The 14,621-nt window shown below is 42.4% G+C and overlaps 2 long non-coding RNA genes across 2 annotated transcripts in view; one reads left to right on the top strand and one right to left on the bottom strand.

Annotated features, from left to right (window-relative positions):
* Positions 1-6,560, top strand: part of LOC139076744 (uncharacterized) — a 32,026-nt gene extending 25,466 nt beyond the window's left edge. The window contains exon 6 of the long non-coding RNA XR_011528650.1: positions 5,254-6,560. This is a non-coding gene — a long non-coding RNA (uncharacterized lncRNA). The remainder of the gene's footprint in view (positions 1-5,253) is intronic.
* Positions 1-14,621, bottom strand: part of LOC139076745 (uncharacterized) — a 145,356-nt gene that overhangs the window by 5,744 nt on the left and 124,991 nt on the right. The window lies entirely within an intron of this gene.

Raw genomic sequence — 14,621 nt, 5'->3', positions numbered from 1 at the left:
CCCACCTCTGCCTGGTATTGAAGCGTCCATGTTCCACCCCGGGAGCTCTTCTCTGGTTTTTGGGCACCTGGAGTGATTCCAGGTTGGCCCTTTGGTCAATCGTTGACTGACAATCTGGAACCCTGTTTTCTCTCCTGTCAAGAGCTTATTGAGGATTTTAGGCACCTACTAAGTCAGTTGTGGGGACGGGAGACCGGTAATTTATTCTGTAAACTGTCTTGCCCAGGAACTGTTGTTTGTGTGACCTTATCTTGATGACTCTTGGGAAGAGGCTGGGAGGGTGAGGCCTGATCACCTCTTTCCCTTCTTCGTCTGTCTCGTTCATCACCTCCTCTGTTGTCATCAGCTAGGGGTTCAGTTCAGGCTGGACCTGAGCAGAACCTAGACCTTCTGTAAAGTCAAAACTTGGAAAACTTTCTGCTAGGGACTTAACTCTCAACCCTGGCACTGGGAGCCCACCCCGGCCAGCTCCAAGCCTTTGCCTCTTGCCTCCCTGGCTTGCCTTGTGCTGAATGGGACTTGACTAAATCTTATAACTATATTGACGCCTGTGGTCAGGCTCTGCACCCTTCTCCGGCCCACTGTCAGTCAGACACTTACTGTCAGTCAGCCTTAGCACCATGCGGATGCCCCAAGCATCTGTGGAGTCTCACCCCTCGGGTGCATTTTAATTAATTGGAAATGCTTTCAACTTTGGATAGGTTATGCCCCAGAAACTCCATCTTGGAGAAAACGTGAGTGGTTTCTCTGTGCCTTTATGATGTAATTGGACAGGTAGATCAACCCATAGTGTCATTTGAGTCACAACCCAATTTCTGAGAAATCAAGAGCAACTGTCCTAGGAAAATCCTTGTAAGACTGGAAATGTAGCTCTAGAGGCAGTTCCACCCATTTCCCTTATCTCAGAGAGCTTGCAAATCCTCTGGGGACTATCTAGCCCATCACTAATTTCTAAGACTGAATAATAAAAGGGGGAAAAGGCCAAAAAAATGGCCAGAAGAGCACCTTTGCCAAAAATCTAGCATCTTGAGTGTCTTCTCCACAAATATTAGTAAAAAGGCTTAAAACAAAATTTGGATTCATACCTAGGGAGCTTTGTATTACTGTACCTGATTCATGGCAGTAATTTTTAAAACAATAGCTGTGGAGATTCTGTGTATGTGTGTCTATATGTATGTCAGATGTGTGTGATATTTTTACCTCCAGATGGTATGGCCAAAATTGAGAACTCTGTTTAATTGGCTTAAAGTAAGCGCTTACCTAAATTATTTCTAAATGGAAAAGAAATTAATCCAAATGTTTTTTAAGTTAACATGCTATAAAATTAATCTTTGGTAAATGAAAGCTTATTTAAATTTGTTGGTTTGATTAAAATGGACATGCCCTCAGAGTCAGCACTGGACATGATGCAGACACGCAGCCTTTATTCTACATTTATTGGTCGAATAAGCTGATGCTATCTCTGTTACCAAACTGGTTAGCAGAAATAATTTTAAATGATGGCTAATTTTGTCTAATGTTTCATGAAGTTTTATAGGCAATCTAAATAATTATTGGGAATGAGTAAACTAAATGTGGAAAAGATAAAAGTGTTGGGTGAGCTTTTAAAAATAGTGATGTCTTATGACATGTATATTTAAAATAACTTCCAAAATCTTTCTGGTAACTTGAAACTTTGAGGTGTTGCTAGATAAAATTGAGTGATAAAAAACTCACTGAATACCTCAGTCATTTTTCAAATGAGATAAAATACTGAAACATTATCATTAGACATGTCTAGGTTTATCTATGTTTGGCTTCTTATTGCAAAGAAACTAAAATGTGTTTGGATCTAATAGTAAACATGTCTTGTATTTTATTAAGATTGTACCATGAAGTAGCATGTTCCTAGAAATTATAAAACATATTTATATTGGGGGCTGGCCCAGTGGCGCAGCGGTTAAGTTCACACGTTCCTCTTCTTGGTGGCCCGGGGTTCGCCGGTTCGGATCCCAGGTGTGGACATGGCACCACTTGTCGCACCATGCTGTGCTACGCGTCCCACATATAAAGTAGAGGAAGATGGGCACGATGTTAGCTCAGGGCTAATCTTCCTCAAAAAAAAAAATTATAAATTTGCCAAGCCACAGTATGCTAATGTAAAGGACAGTTCATAATTGCTTAGTTTTTAGTAGGATCTGTATGGGTTAAAAATTCTAATTAATATATGTAATTAAAGCTACTAAAAATTAATAAGGCAAACAACTCTGTATACAAGGAAATTAAAATGTATGTTTTCAGTAAAGAAGCTATAAAGAATGGAAGTATTTTTGTTTGTTAGGTTAAGAAAGATAAATTTGTCCTCAAGTACTAGAAGGGAAGAAAGGAAGCATGGGACAAATTCTGAATGTAAAAAGAAAGTTATAGAAGGTTTGTGAAAGAGAAATTCTGAAGGGAGTTTTATGCCTTGTCAAGTTGGCTAAGATTAAAGTAAATCCAATTAAGTAAATGAGTTTTAATGAAAAAAACAATAAGCTGGTACAAAAATTAAAATTTTGTTTTCTCTCTCTAAAGGATAATTTTCTTGACCTTTGGTCTGCTCTTGATAAAGAAGTTATAAAAGGCTTTTTCTTTAGTTTTGATAAGTCTACCTAAAAGACAGAAAATCTATGTTTTGTTACAATAATTCCCTCTGTTCAGAAAGACTGGGGTCTCTGTTCAGATCTTTTGACTGTTTTAGCTGTTTGCCCTTGACTGGTTCTGTTGTCACTTTGAATGGATGACTGAGCATGGTTTCCGATCTGAACAAGTGTTTTAAAACCTTTTGATGTTTTTGACAAGCTCTCCCCACCACCAAAATATTCAAATCCTGAATACTTTCATTTGGCTTGGAAGAAGGAAGAGAATTTCTCTGAGGATTTTCAGAGGGCCCCTGAGACTTCTCAAGGAAATTTCCTCTCGCTTCCTAGAAGGAGGAAGACACTAAGCTAATTAGGCTTATTTGGTATGTTAAATTACATGGGAAACATTGTCAAATAAGTGATGATAAACTTTCTAGGGTGGTATTATGTGAGTCAATGTTATTGATATAAATGTTTTAAAAATTATATAACATTCCTAAAATTCTGATTGGTCCTGGTTGTCAGCCACAATTCTGGTTATTATTTTAAAGTATTATATGTCACAAAACTAACCAAATTTCTTTGTCAGTTGCCATTTTGGGATCTTGTTGTTTACAGACAGTTATTGTTTTACTCTGATGCTTTTGCAAAATGTTTCATCTTCAGAGAAATTCATGGAAAGGACTCTGACACTCTAGAATAAGGTTCCTTTTTTTTTTTTTTTTAAAGATTTTTATTTTTTCCTTTTTCTCCCCAAAGCGCCCCTCCGGTACATAGTTGTATATTCTTCATTGTGGGTCCTTCTAGTTGTGGCATGTGGGACGCTGCCTCAGCGTGGTTTGATGAGAAGTGCCATGTCCGTGCCCAGGATTCGAACCAATGAAACACTGGGTCGCCTGCAGCGGAGCGCATGAACTTAACCACTCGGCCACGGGGCCAGCCCCAAACAGGTTAAGATTTCTTTGCAGTGCTTTCTTTTTTGTTTGAGGAAGATCAGCCCTGAGCTAACATCTGCTGCCAATCCTCCTCTTTTTGCTGAGGAAGACTGGCCCTGAGCTAACATCCATGCCCATCTTCCTCTACTTTCTATGTGGGACGCCTGCCACAGCACGGCTTGACAAGCGGTGCCATGTCCACACTGGGGATCCGAACCGGTGAACCCAGGGCTGCCAAAGCAGAACGTGTGCACTTAACCACTGCACCACTGGGCCAGCTAGAATAAGGTTTCTAATAAACTTTCAGATCGTAAAACTGAACTGGGTAAGAAATTACAGAACTCTAACAGAGAAACTCATGACCTCATACAACTGCCAACAGAAGATTAAGATCAAGAATTGACTACACAGGACTGAATGAACTGATGAGGATGATTATGATTTATAGGACTTTTCATTTGAGATATTGCTGATTTTTTGATGTTCTGTTTTGTTTCCAGATTTAAGGAAGTCTTTTTCTCTTTCTCTCTCATGCTAACTATGACATATCAATTTGATAAATTATACCTTTGTAAGCAGATTTGAAACACTTATTTTTCTCCCTGCCTGATCCCTCCAGGATTTGGAAATTCTTAATGAGTGAGTATCGTTTTCATGGCAATGTAGTTATTTGCCATAAGTTCAATAAGAATCTGTTCTCCTTATAACAGGACACAATTGGAAACATTGGTTATCTTACCAAGGCTTTGACTGGAATGTCATATTTGAGAGAAACTGGCATAGACTCAGATATGACCAGACAGCTTTTAAGAAACAAGGGTTGGACTTTGTGGAACAAATCCACTTGGAAATGTTGGCCTGGTACCTTGTTTACAAGGATTCCAGGACCCGGGGTAAGTAAGGAAGGTCACTTATCTGGCAGGCGCCTGGAACTCGAAATATATTGGAGGTCCTCAAGAAGAGAGGAATCCACCCAAATCTGTAGGTATTGCAGGCAAAATCTGATGACAAGTCTTTGGCTTGGTTTTCTTGGCCTCGAGAGGCCTTTAAAGTTCAACCTGAGATTCCTCAGAAAGAGTTCCAGCAAAGCAGATTTGAAAGAACCTATATAATCAGTTGCTATTCTTACTGTACTTCTGTAAATAATTGAGGCAATTTTCTTGAAACTAAACTTATCTTGCAAACCAGTTAGTCTTAATTTGGCTATCTTTGGTAAAAATGAGGGTGATTTCAGAGAGAAAAATTATGTTTCAATAAAAGCTATAGTACACATTCATGGATATTAGGTTCTAGTCCTGATAATTGTCTTTGAGGTTTTTATTTTATATCTGTTAACTGGACTGGATCCTGAATTCTTCTAGTTTCTTGAAATATCTGGCCACAAATCTCCAAATTAATGTTTTCAATTTTTTTCCCATTATTTTCATTTGGAATCATTGAGAACTGAACCTGCCCTTTTTCCTGAAGCTTTGCAAACTGAAGCTGGACAAATTAATATAAACTTAAGAGAATTCACGTCTGTTGCTGTGTAAGACACTCAGTAAGATACCTGAAGACCTGATAACATCATCAGAGACATTTCAAACTGCAAAAGATGCTTTGACTCTGATGCCCAGAAATCTTTTGACTGTCTGCTGCCTGGACTCAGAAAGGTTTATAATTTGCTGGTTTATAATTTGCACCCACCATTAACCGTGTTTTTCTTTTTGTCTCTCTAGAAATACTTCGTATTAAATACCTGGTTACTTGCTAACACAATATGGGCTGAACTTTGGGAGCCCACCTGCATCACCATCTTACTAAGGGACTGGTCCAATGAGATGGAACAACCTATGCTCCTCACCAACAGGATAACCCCTCAAGATTGAAGATGAACAACAAAAGGGGGGATTGATACGGGTCAACACAAGGTTGACATAAGGGAAGCCATATTGTAAAGAAGAAACCATATTGTAACTTTGAATGACCTCTGATTAGCTAAGCCAGACATGCTCTGTAGATTTTATGGGCCCTGTCAGCTGCTATAATTTGATAAGTTTGTTCTTTTGAGTTCCTTAGGAATGTGATGACCCCCAGGTAGAGAGTCTGTGCTGATGGCCATCATCAATGACAACTGAAAGATCAGGGTATAGGCCATTGCTCTGGTCTCTAATGCATCTCCAGTAAAACAAAAGACTATCAGAAACTGAGACCAGATGTCTTCCCCACCTGGAGAACAGATGGAGGCCCCACTGGGATTAGGTCTATTTTTCAGGGACTGTTAAAATTTGGGTTGTCTATACTTCTTGTCCTTCTGGTAAGCCAGGAACATGAGAATATTTCCAAATGAGTGCTAAAAATGTCATTCCTTTAACCCAGATCTCCGCCCCAATCTAGCAGGCAGTAGCTAGATCGGTCATCGCCCCAAATCCCTCAAGAATGAGAAGTGACCAAACAATAGGGGGGATTGAAACCAGCAAACAGCCATTGATGATTAAGTATCTAGGTACTAAAGTTTTTTCCTCTTTGCAGTTACTGATTATAGCTTTTAGCTGTTCAACCCAGCCATTGGTAACTGTGCTGTTTAGGCAATCTGCTACCTGACTCCCACCAGGCTCCTATAGATAACATCTCCCCGGAGCCTGGGTCACCATGGTAATGGGTGTGTGAGCTGTTTTTCAGGAATTAGAACTCCTTGTCCACTTCAGGCCAGTTGAGGCCACCAACCCCTCAATGGGGCTCAAGCAGATGTCTGATAGGCAACCTTTCGACATCAAGAGGCTAAAAACTCCACCCTCTGATCATGCTAATACCGCCATTTTGTGAACATGGGTCCTATGAAGAGTCATGAAGTCTGACTACGCTTGTGCAGATCATGGATTACCTCACCTCTCCTCACCTCCAATCACCTCTCTCCACATTTCAGACCACCTTGCCCCATCCCATAAATATCCCTGAGTCCCTTTTTTTGGGGAAGCCAATTTGGGGCTCATGCTCTCACTTCCTCACTTGGCTGCCTTGGAAGTAAACCCTCTCTCTGCTGCGATGTTGTCATCTCACTGTTTGGCTTTCTCGGGGGGAGGAGTGGAGGGGGGCAAACACGAACCTGGTTCAGTAACAAGGGGCTGGCCTGGTGGCACACAGCTGTTAAGTTTGTGTGCTTTGCATTGGCGGCCCAAGGTTCACCATCCTGGATCTTGGTTGTGGAACTATACACTGCTTATCAAACCATGCTGTGGCAGGCGTCCCACATATAAAGTAGAGGAAGATGGGAACAGACGTTAGCTCAGGGCCAATCTTCCTCAAAAAAAAGAAAGAAAGAAATATTGTTTGGAATTTTCCTCTTTTTACACTTAAATAACAACTATTAACACTTTCAACTGTAGAAAGCACTGAGCTATAACCTAATAACCTTCTATTTGTAACATAATAACCAAGGTCATTAACCCAAATCTTTGTTTCCCTTTTGAGCTGCTGTCTCAGCAGGAATGGTTTTCTTAAAAGACCCAAAACATTTAAAACATTGGAAATCAATTTTTTCTTTTGGAAATTCTTGAGGTTTTAAAAAAATTAATGTAAGGACTCATAAGTTTCCATAAACCAATTAGCACAAGAGCTCCCAAAGAATTTAAGAAACCTTGTAATCTGATTCATGAAATTTCTCCCACCAAGTGTGAGAGCTGCCTGCCTGGCCTCGATGATCCCAGAGGGCACACTATCGACAGGCGGTGCAGCCCAGCCGAAAGGCTGCGTGCGTCACAGGCCTGAGGACGCCCCTCGAGGGAGGGGTGGAGAGTTCCGAGCACGGCAGCCCCCACTTTAACGCAGAACCCACAGAAGGGACGCCTTCTTCAGCCAGAGGACAGACTGAAAGCAAGCTCAGGAAATGGCAGCGATTGTCGCTTTTCTCCTGAAAAGCCACCAAGACTGAAAGCTCAGTTGACAAAACTTGGAAGTTAAAATAGTCTCACAGAGGCCTGCTGGGAATTAGAAAAAGTCACAAGATATGGTAACTGGGTCACCCTCAGTTAACAAGAATAAACCCAGGGATGCAGAGTGAGCGCAGCTCCGTCAGCACTGCAAGAATCACCCACAGGCTGGGGCCCCACAAGACCAAACCCGAGCACAAAAGGGCACCTTTCGGCTCAGAGTCCAGCAACACTGGCCCCAGCAAGTGAGGTTCGTCAGGGTAATTTTGGTAGGACCTCCAGACACCAGAAAAGAAAATGAAGACCAGCAGAGGTGGAGGGTCACGAAGCTGAGTCTGTCAGCTTGCAAGAGAACCCCTGCCAGGGAAGAAACTGACTCAGAGTAGGACCCTGAGAACAAAATGTGTGTGTGTTGTCAGCTGTCAAGGACTAGAAAGACGGTCACGCTAGGCAAGCTCTGAAAACTAGCACTCTGGACAAACCGAGTAAGCCCACAAGTTTTCACAGGTGGCTAAGATCAGCAAAGAATTGCAAGTTAGGGTCTGCAACCTTGGCAAGCCACGTGCAAGTCCCCCAGCAGCAAGGGAGCAGAAGCTCCTTCCTACAGCGAAGCCGCAGTCGGAAAGGCTGTTGCAAACAGAGTCCAGAGGGGCGGGGCTTTTCACTCGCTGCGTTGTGACAGCCTCTCATTGGCCGAGCTTCCAGCCAGTCAACAAGAGGAAGTCTTTCTTCTTCCTGTTGGGTTCTGCTGTCCATGTAGGGCCTGAGAGCTCCCACTCTTGGCCTCCTGACTCCAATTTAATGAGGTTTCTGTTTGTTAATTTGACAGTGAGGTCCTGCAAGGGCCTGGCATCCTGGGGTCAGGCAAAGTGCACCATCCTTTATCAGCTTTAACTGAGGAGTACCAATAGCGGTGAAACACAACATTCAGTCTTGTTATCTCCTAGGCAAGTGCTGCTGCAAGGGGCACTTTTCCTTTTGCACACCTGAATCCCCTTCTCCTCGTGGCCATCATTCACACAGATTACTGGGAATCACCCTGGTCTGGGTAGGCGAGGTTCCTTTTAGCCCCGAGGCTATGCTGCTTCTGTGCCATCTGACGCTTGGAGGGGAGAGGGGGGCCCTAGATTCAGGCAGCCATTTTCCTCGGAGCCTGGCAGCTCCCCAGGGTCCAGCCCTGCTGGTCAGGGAGCCCTAGGCCTGGCTCCTACACACACATACACACACAGTTATTTCTTCTTAATCTGGGGAAAATCCCTTCCACTGTCTTCCTATTTCCTTCATGAGACCCCTCTCCCCTCACTGAAATACTTCTGCCTTAATATCTTTAGGGCCTTTTGAGGGTGAGGGTGAAGTATCCCAGAAAGAGGACAATCTTGCTGACAAATTCTATCTCCATCTTGGCTCAAACCAATAGCCAGTAGCATTCACTTACTTACACATCTGTCTCCTGCCAAGTGGCCTAGGGGCTGGCTGTTGACAGGCCCATGGCTACTGTTGTTGGGCAGTTGGCCCAGTGGGTTGTTTATGGTTTATTTCCTCTCCCTATTGTGGAAAATCCACTAGGCCTCTAGTGGCCTGGCTTGAGCCCCAGGCTGCCTAGAGCCCTCACTGTGGAGGCAGGTCCTCTCTCAGCTCCGGGCTTCTCTCCTTCCCTTTCCTTGATGCCCTCCACCAAAGCTGACCTTTCCTTCCTCTAAAGGAGCGCTTCTCAGAGTGTGAGTCCAGGACGAGCGGCAGCAGCATCACCTGGGAACTTGTGAGAAATGCAGACTCTCAGGCTCCACCCCCGACCTGCTGAGTCAGAAGCTGGGGGCCGGACCCAGCGCTCTATGTTAATGAATCCTCTAGGTGATTCTGAGGCATGCTCAGGTTTGAGAATCACAGCTCTACATCATTGCCACAACGACATGGCTCTCGTACCAGCAGCATCAGCATCACCTGGGAACTTGCTGGAAATGCAAGTTCACGGGCCTCAGGCTGGAAAGCCTAATCAAAGTCTCAGGTGGGGCCAGGAATCAGTGGTTTATCAAGCTCGGCAGGTGATTCTTACACACCCTTAAATTTGAGAATCACTGCTCTAAATTTCTCTCAGGGTTCAGCTCTCTGATTTTGAATGGGAAAATGAACTTTAAAAGAGAAAACAATTTCCCGCTCATAATTTTCACGGAACAGACGAGGCCTTGGAACTCGATCCTTTCTCACCTGACGAGAAACATAAACACATTTAAACCAGTGGATTTCGAACTTTGTGACGGGCGCTTGTATGGGAACAAAATTTGCCACCACGAAATGTGTGTCTGGGGCGCAAGGCAGTTTTCCTTTAGCTCCCTCCCCTTAACCACCTAGGAGAATTTAGGTGGAGGGTGTGTTTGGAAGGAGAACTATCGCCAGAGACAAATATGAGGAGCAGGGTGAGCTGTGGTGGGGAGCTCAGCAGGGCCTGGGGAACAAAGTTCTCTGTGTCCCGTTGTCTCCGCACACACACGGCAAACCTGTGTTCACCAAACATTTGCTTCTCCCGTCTTCCTGTGAATTGTCTTCCTCCCCTTTGAAGCCCCAGATCCCTACCCCCTTCTCTTTAGCCCAGAATAGCGTATAAACCTCAATGCCAGAATGTCTTCAGGCCTCGTATTCTAATGGAGCCCCCATATGTATGAAATTAAATTTGATTTTCTCTTGTTAATCTAATTTAATTCTTAGAGCAGCCAGAAGAACTTACAAGGGTAGAGAAAATTTTTTCGTCCCCCACATACTCATTTTAAGAAATGCATTTTCTATCATGACCCAGTACACAAATACGTGCACACACCCGCAGGTACACAGGCATACTTTGTTTTATTGTGCTTCAATTTATTGCACTTCGCAGGTATTGCATTTTCTACAAGACCCTCCACCAGCAAAAAGACTGTGATTTGCTGAAGGCTCAGATGATGATTAGCATTTTTTAGCAATAAAGGATTTTTTAAGTAAGGTGTATACATTGTTATTTCAGGTATAATGTTATTGCACACAATAGTCTGCAGTACGGTGTAAACATAACTTTTATATGTACTGGGAAGCCAAAAAATGTGTGTGACTCTCTTTCTTGTGATATTTGCTTTTTTGCAGTGGTCTGGAACCAAACCCACGATATCTCTAAGGTGTGCCTGTAATCAAAGACACCAGTTTTGGGGGTTTTTTTAAGGAAGATCAGCCCTGAGCTAACATCTGTTGCCAATCCTCCTCCTTTTGCTCAAGAAGACTGGCCCTGAGCTGACATCCATGCCCATCTTCCTCTACTTTATATGTGGGACGCCTGCCACAGCATGGCTTGACAAGCAGTGTGTAGGTCCGCACCAAGGATCCGAACTGGTGAACCCTGGGCTGCCAAAGCAGACTGTGTGAACTTAACTGCTGCGCCACCAGGCTGGCCCAAAGGCACGGTTTTTTGAAACAAAATTTCTTACTATGTTTTATGTTCTCTGAATTTTTCTATTATAATTCTTTTTTTCTTTTAAAAGTGATCACCACCCACTGAATTAATTTTACAACTCATTAGAGGATTGGAACTCACTGTTTGAAAAATACTGATTTAAAAATTTCCTTTGGGAAAGAATAACACTGTGAAGGAAGGCAAATTTCAGAGGTGAAAATAGTTATTTGTTTTTTATATAGTAGCAGAGAGAAATGTGAATACTAATGAGCAGTAGAACTTTAAAAACTATGCTAGAACTCACCAATTAAAAAGGGAAGGGGAAAAAAGAAATAAATAGCAATTTAATCAAATCTGGGGGAAAAAAGGAAGGCCAAATTCTCCCAAAGAAAGATAGTGTTAAATTGGATTAAAATGGAAACCCACCTATATGCTGATAATGAGAAGTGCAGATAAAATGAAGTGATATATACAGGCTGAAATTAAAGGGACAGACAGAGATAGAAAGCAATTATAAGCAAACAAACAAACAAAAGTAGTAAAAATTAAGGCAACTGAATAGAGGGATATTATGTAATGATAAAAGACACAATTAATGAAGATGATATGATAGAAATAAACCTACATGCACTAAACAACTTAGGAACTGAATACATAAAGAAAACACTATCAAAAATATCCCTAATAGAAATGCAAATCAAAACTACACTAAGATATCACCTTATACCCATTAGAATGACAAAAATATCTAAAACTAATAGCAACGAAGGTTGGAGAGGTTGCAGAGAAAAAGGAACCCTCATACACTGCTGGTGGGAATGCAAACTGGTGCAACCACTATGGAAAACAGTATGGAGATTCCTCAAAAAACTAAAAATAGAACTACCATACGATCCAGCCATCCCACTACTGGGTATTTATCCAAAGAGCCTGAAGTCAGCAATCCCAAAAGTCCTGTGCACCCCAATGTTTATTGCAGCACTGTTTACAATAGCCAAGACGTGGAAGCAACCCAAGTGCCCATCAACAGACGAATGGATAAAGAAGATGTGGTACATATATACAATGGAATACTACTCAGCTGCAAAACAGAACAAAATCATTCCATTTGCAATAACATGGATGGACCTTGAGAGAATTATGTTAAGTGAAATAAGCCAGCGAGAGAGAGATAATCTGTGTATGACTCCACTCATATGAGGAATTTAAAACTATGGACCAAGAACAGTTTAGTGGATACCAGGGGAAAGGTGGGGTGGGGGTGGGCACAAAGGGTGAAGTGGTGCACCTACAACATGACTGACAAACATTAATGTACAATTGAAATTTCACAAGATTGTAACCTATCAATAACTCAATAAAAAAAATAAAATAAATAAAAATTAAAAAAATCCCTAATAGGACCAGCCCGGTGGTGGAGCAGGTAAGTTCACATGTTCAGCTTCAGTGGCCCAGGGTTCGCTGGTTTGGATCCCAGGTGCAGACCTACACACTGCTTGTCAAGCCATGCTGTGGCAGGCATCCCACATATAAAGTAGAGGAAGATGGGCACAGATGTTAGCTCAGGGCCAGGCTTCCTCAGCAAAAAAGAGGAGGATTGGTGGCAGATGTTAGCTCAGGGCTAATCTTCTTCTTCAAAAAAATTTTTAACTTGAAAAAAATATTCCTAATAGATAAAAATTAATTAACCATGTAGAAAAAGTAAATAATTATTAATATATAATTTAACAGACATATAGAGAAATGTCCCTCATATTGAAAATTTTTTATGTCCATGGAGCATTTACAAAAATTGATCATGTTTTTGTCAAAAAAATAAAATAGTAATGAACAAATTTTAAAAAGTGTCAACCTTATTTTTCTGATCATAATCCAACATAGTAAAAAGAAAAAAGTAAACAGAATTTTAACTACTTGGAAATTAGGAAATACACTCCCCAATCATTATATCAAAGAAGATGAAGGGGATCAGATGCCACTCGGCTAAGGATTGTTGCGAGCTGATGGCAAACGGCTCTCTGCCCTCCCCTTTTCTGTCTAAAAGCAGGATGTAAATTTCCCTTTGTAAAGGTAGCAGACACTTCCGTTTGTGAAGGTGTCTCCCTCTCCTGCTGCAGGAAGACAAGTACCCTGCAGACAGGAGGCAGCGCCTCATCTGAGATGATTCTCATCTGTAAAACAAGCCTTATGAAGCAGCCCTTGTTTGCCATGTATTTGCTAGTCTCCTTCCCAAACTTACTCATCTGCAGAAGCTCCAAAGCCCTTGCCTTTGTCTCGCTTCTTCTCCACATTTTATCGCCCTTTACCAAGATGGTCTCTGAGCCCCAAATTTAACCGCCTCCTTGAGTCACGTTTCTTTGTGAACTCATGTGCGTAGGTACATCTGTAGGTTTTTTCTCCTGTTACCCTGTCTTTTATCAGTTTGATTTCCTGGCTCCGGCAGGTGATCCTAAGAGTGGAGAGGAAGAGTTTGTCCCTCCTCTACAAAGTATCCACTCTGAAATTGTAAATTATCTTATAAGTAATAAAAAAGGAGAACACTTCCTCCCAAACCTGTGGGGTGCATCAAAAGAAGAGCGGGGCCAAACACGTGTTAAAGTTACTTCGTTGCTGAAGAAAACGAAGGAGAAAGAGCACACAAGATAATTTAATTATCATGTTAAACAACACAAAAAGAACAACGAAACTGACCAAAAGAAATAAGGAGGAAAGAATTAATAAATATTGACACTAATAGAGAGAAAACAGACCAAAGAAGGAGGAGGAAGAGGGGGGAAGCAGCAATTCATTAATCCAAAGTGGTACTTTGCAAAGACCAATAAATAGATTAACGTCTCATAAGCCCAATTAGGAAAAAGAAGAGCGTGTGTAAAAATATATGAGCACAGGAAGGAGGAAGGAGACAGCCACAGGCTTAGTGGGGCTGGAGTGGAGCAAATGAGAGGAAAATTAGCAGGAAATGACAGGGGTCAGACCACCTGGGGCCTTATAAACCATAGGCAGGTCCTCGCCTTTTACCCTGAATGAGATGAAGCCATTGGAGGGTTTTGAACCAAAAGGTACTGTGACCTGACTTACATTTTCCCAGGACCGCTCTGTTTTCTGTGTTGAGAACAGACTGTAGGAGGAGCGGGGGCAGAACTGGAGGTGGGTGCCAGGATCCAGATGGGAGGTGCTTGTTGTGGCACTGGTCAGAGTGATAACTGGTCCATTTTTTAGATATATCTTGAAGGTAGAGCCAATCGACTGTGCTGATAAATGGGATGTGATGTGTAGGAGTCAAGGGTAATATCTGGTGTTTTGCCAGAGCAGCTGGAAGAAGAGGGTCAGGCATCAGCTGAGGAGGGAAAATGAGGGGAGGACCAATTCGGTGAGAGAGCATGCACTTAGCTTGAAACACTGAGTTTGAGACGTCTGTCAGTTATCCAAGTGAAGACATCAGGTAGGCAGTTGAATTTATGGGCCTGAGTTCAAGCGAGAAGTCTGAGCTTGAGATATAAATTTTGAAGATAATGTACAAATGGTATTTGTCTTAGCTCAGGCTACCATAACGAAATGCTATAGAGCGGGTGACTGAAACGACAGATGGATTTTCTCACAGTTCTGGGGGCTAGAAGTCCAAGATGAGGGTGCCAGCATGGTTGGGCTCTGGCGAGAGCTCTCTGCCTGGGTGCAGACGGCTGCCTTCTCCCCATGTGCTCACAGGGCATTTCTTAGGTGCTTGTGCCTCAAGAGAGAAGGACCTCTCTCTCTTCCTCTTCTT

This window comes from Equus przewalskii, chromosome 17 (genome assembly GCF_037783145.1).
Source record: "Equus przewalskii isolate Varuska chromosome 17, EquPr2, whole genome shotgun sequence".
Classification (NCBI taxonomy): domain Eukaryota; kingdom Metazoa; phylum Chordata; class Mammalia; order Perissodactyla; family Equidae; genus Equus; species Equus przewalskii.
The sequence above is the reverse complement of the archived record's forward strand: the minus strand, read 5'-3'. Positions and strand labels throughout refer to the sequence as shown.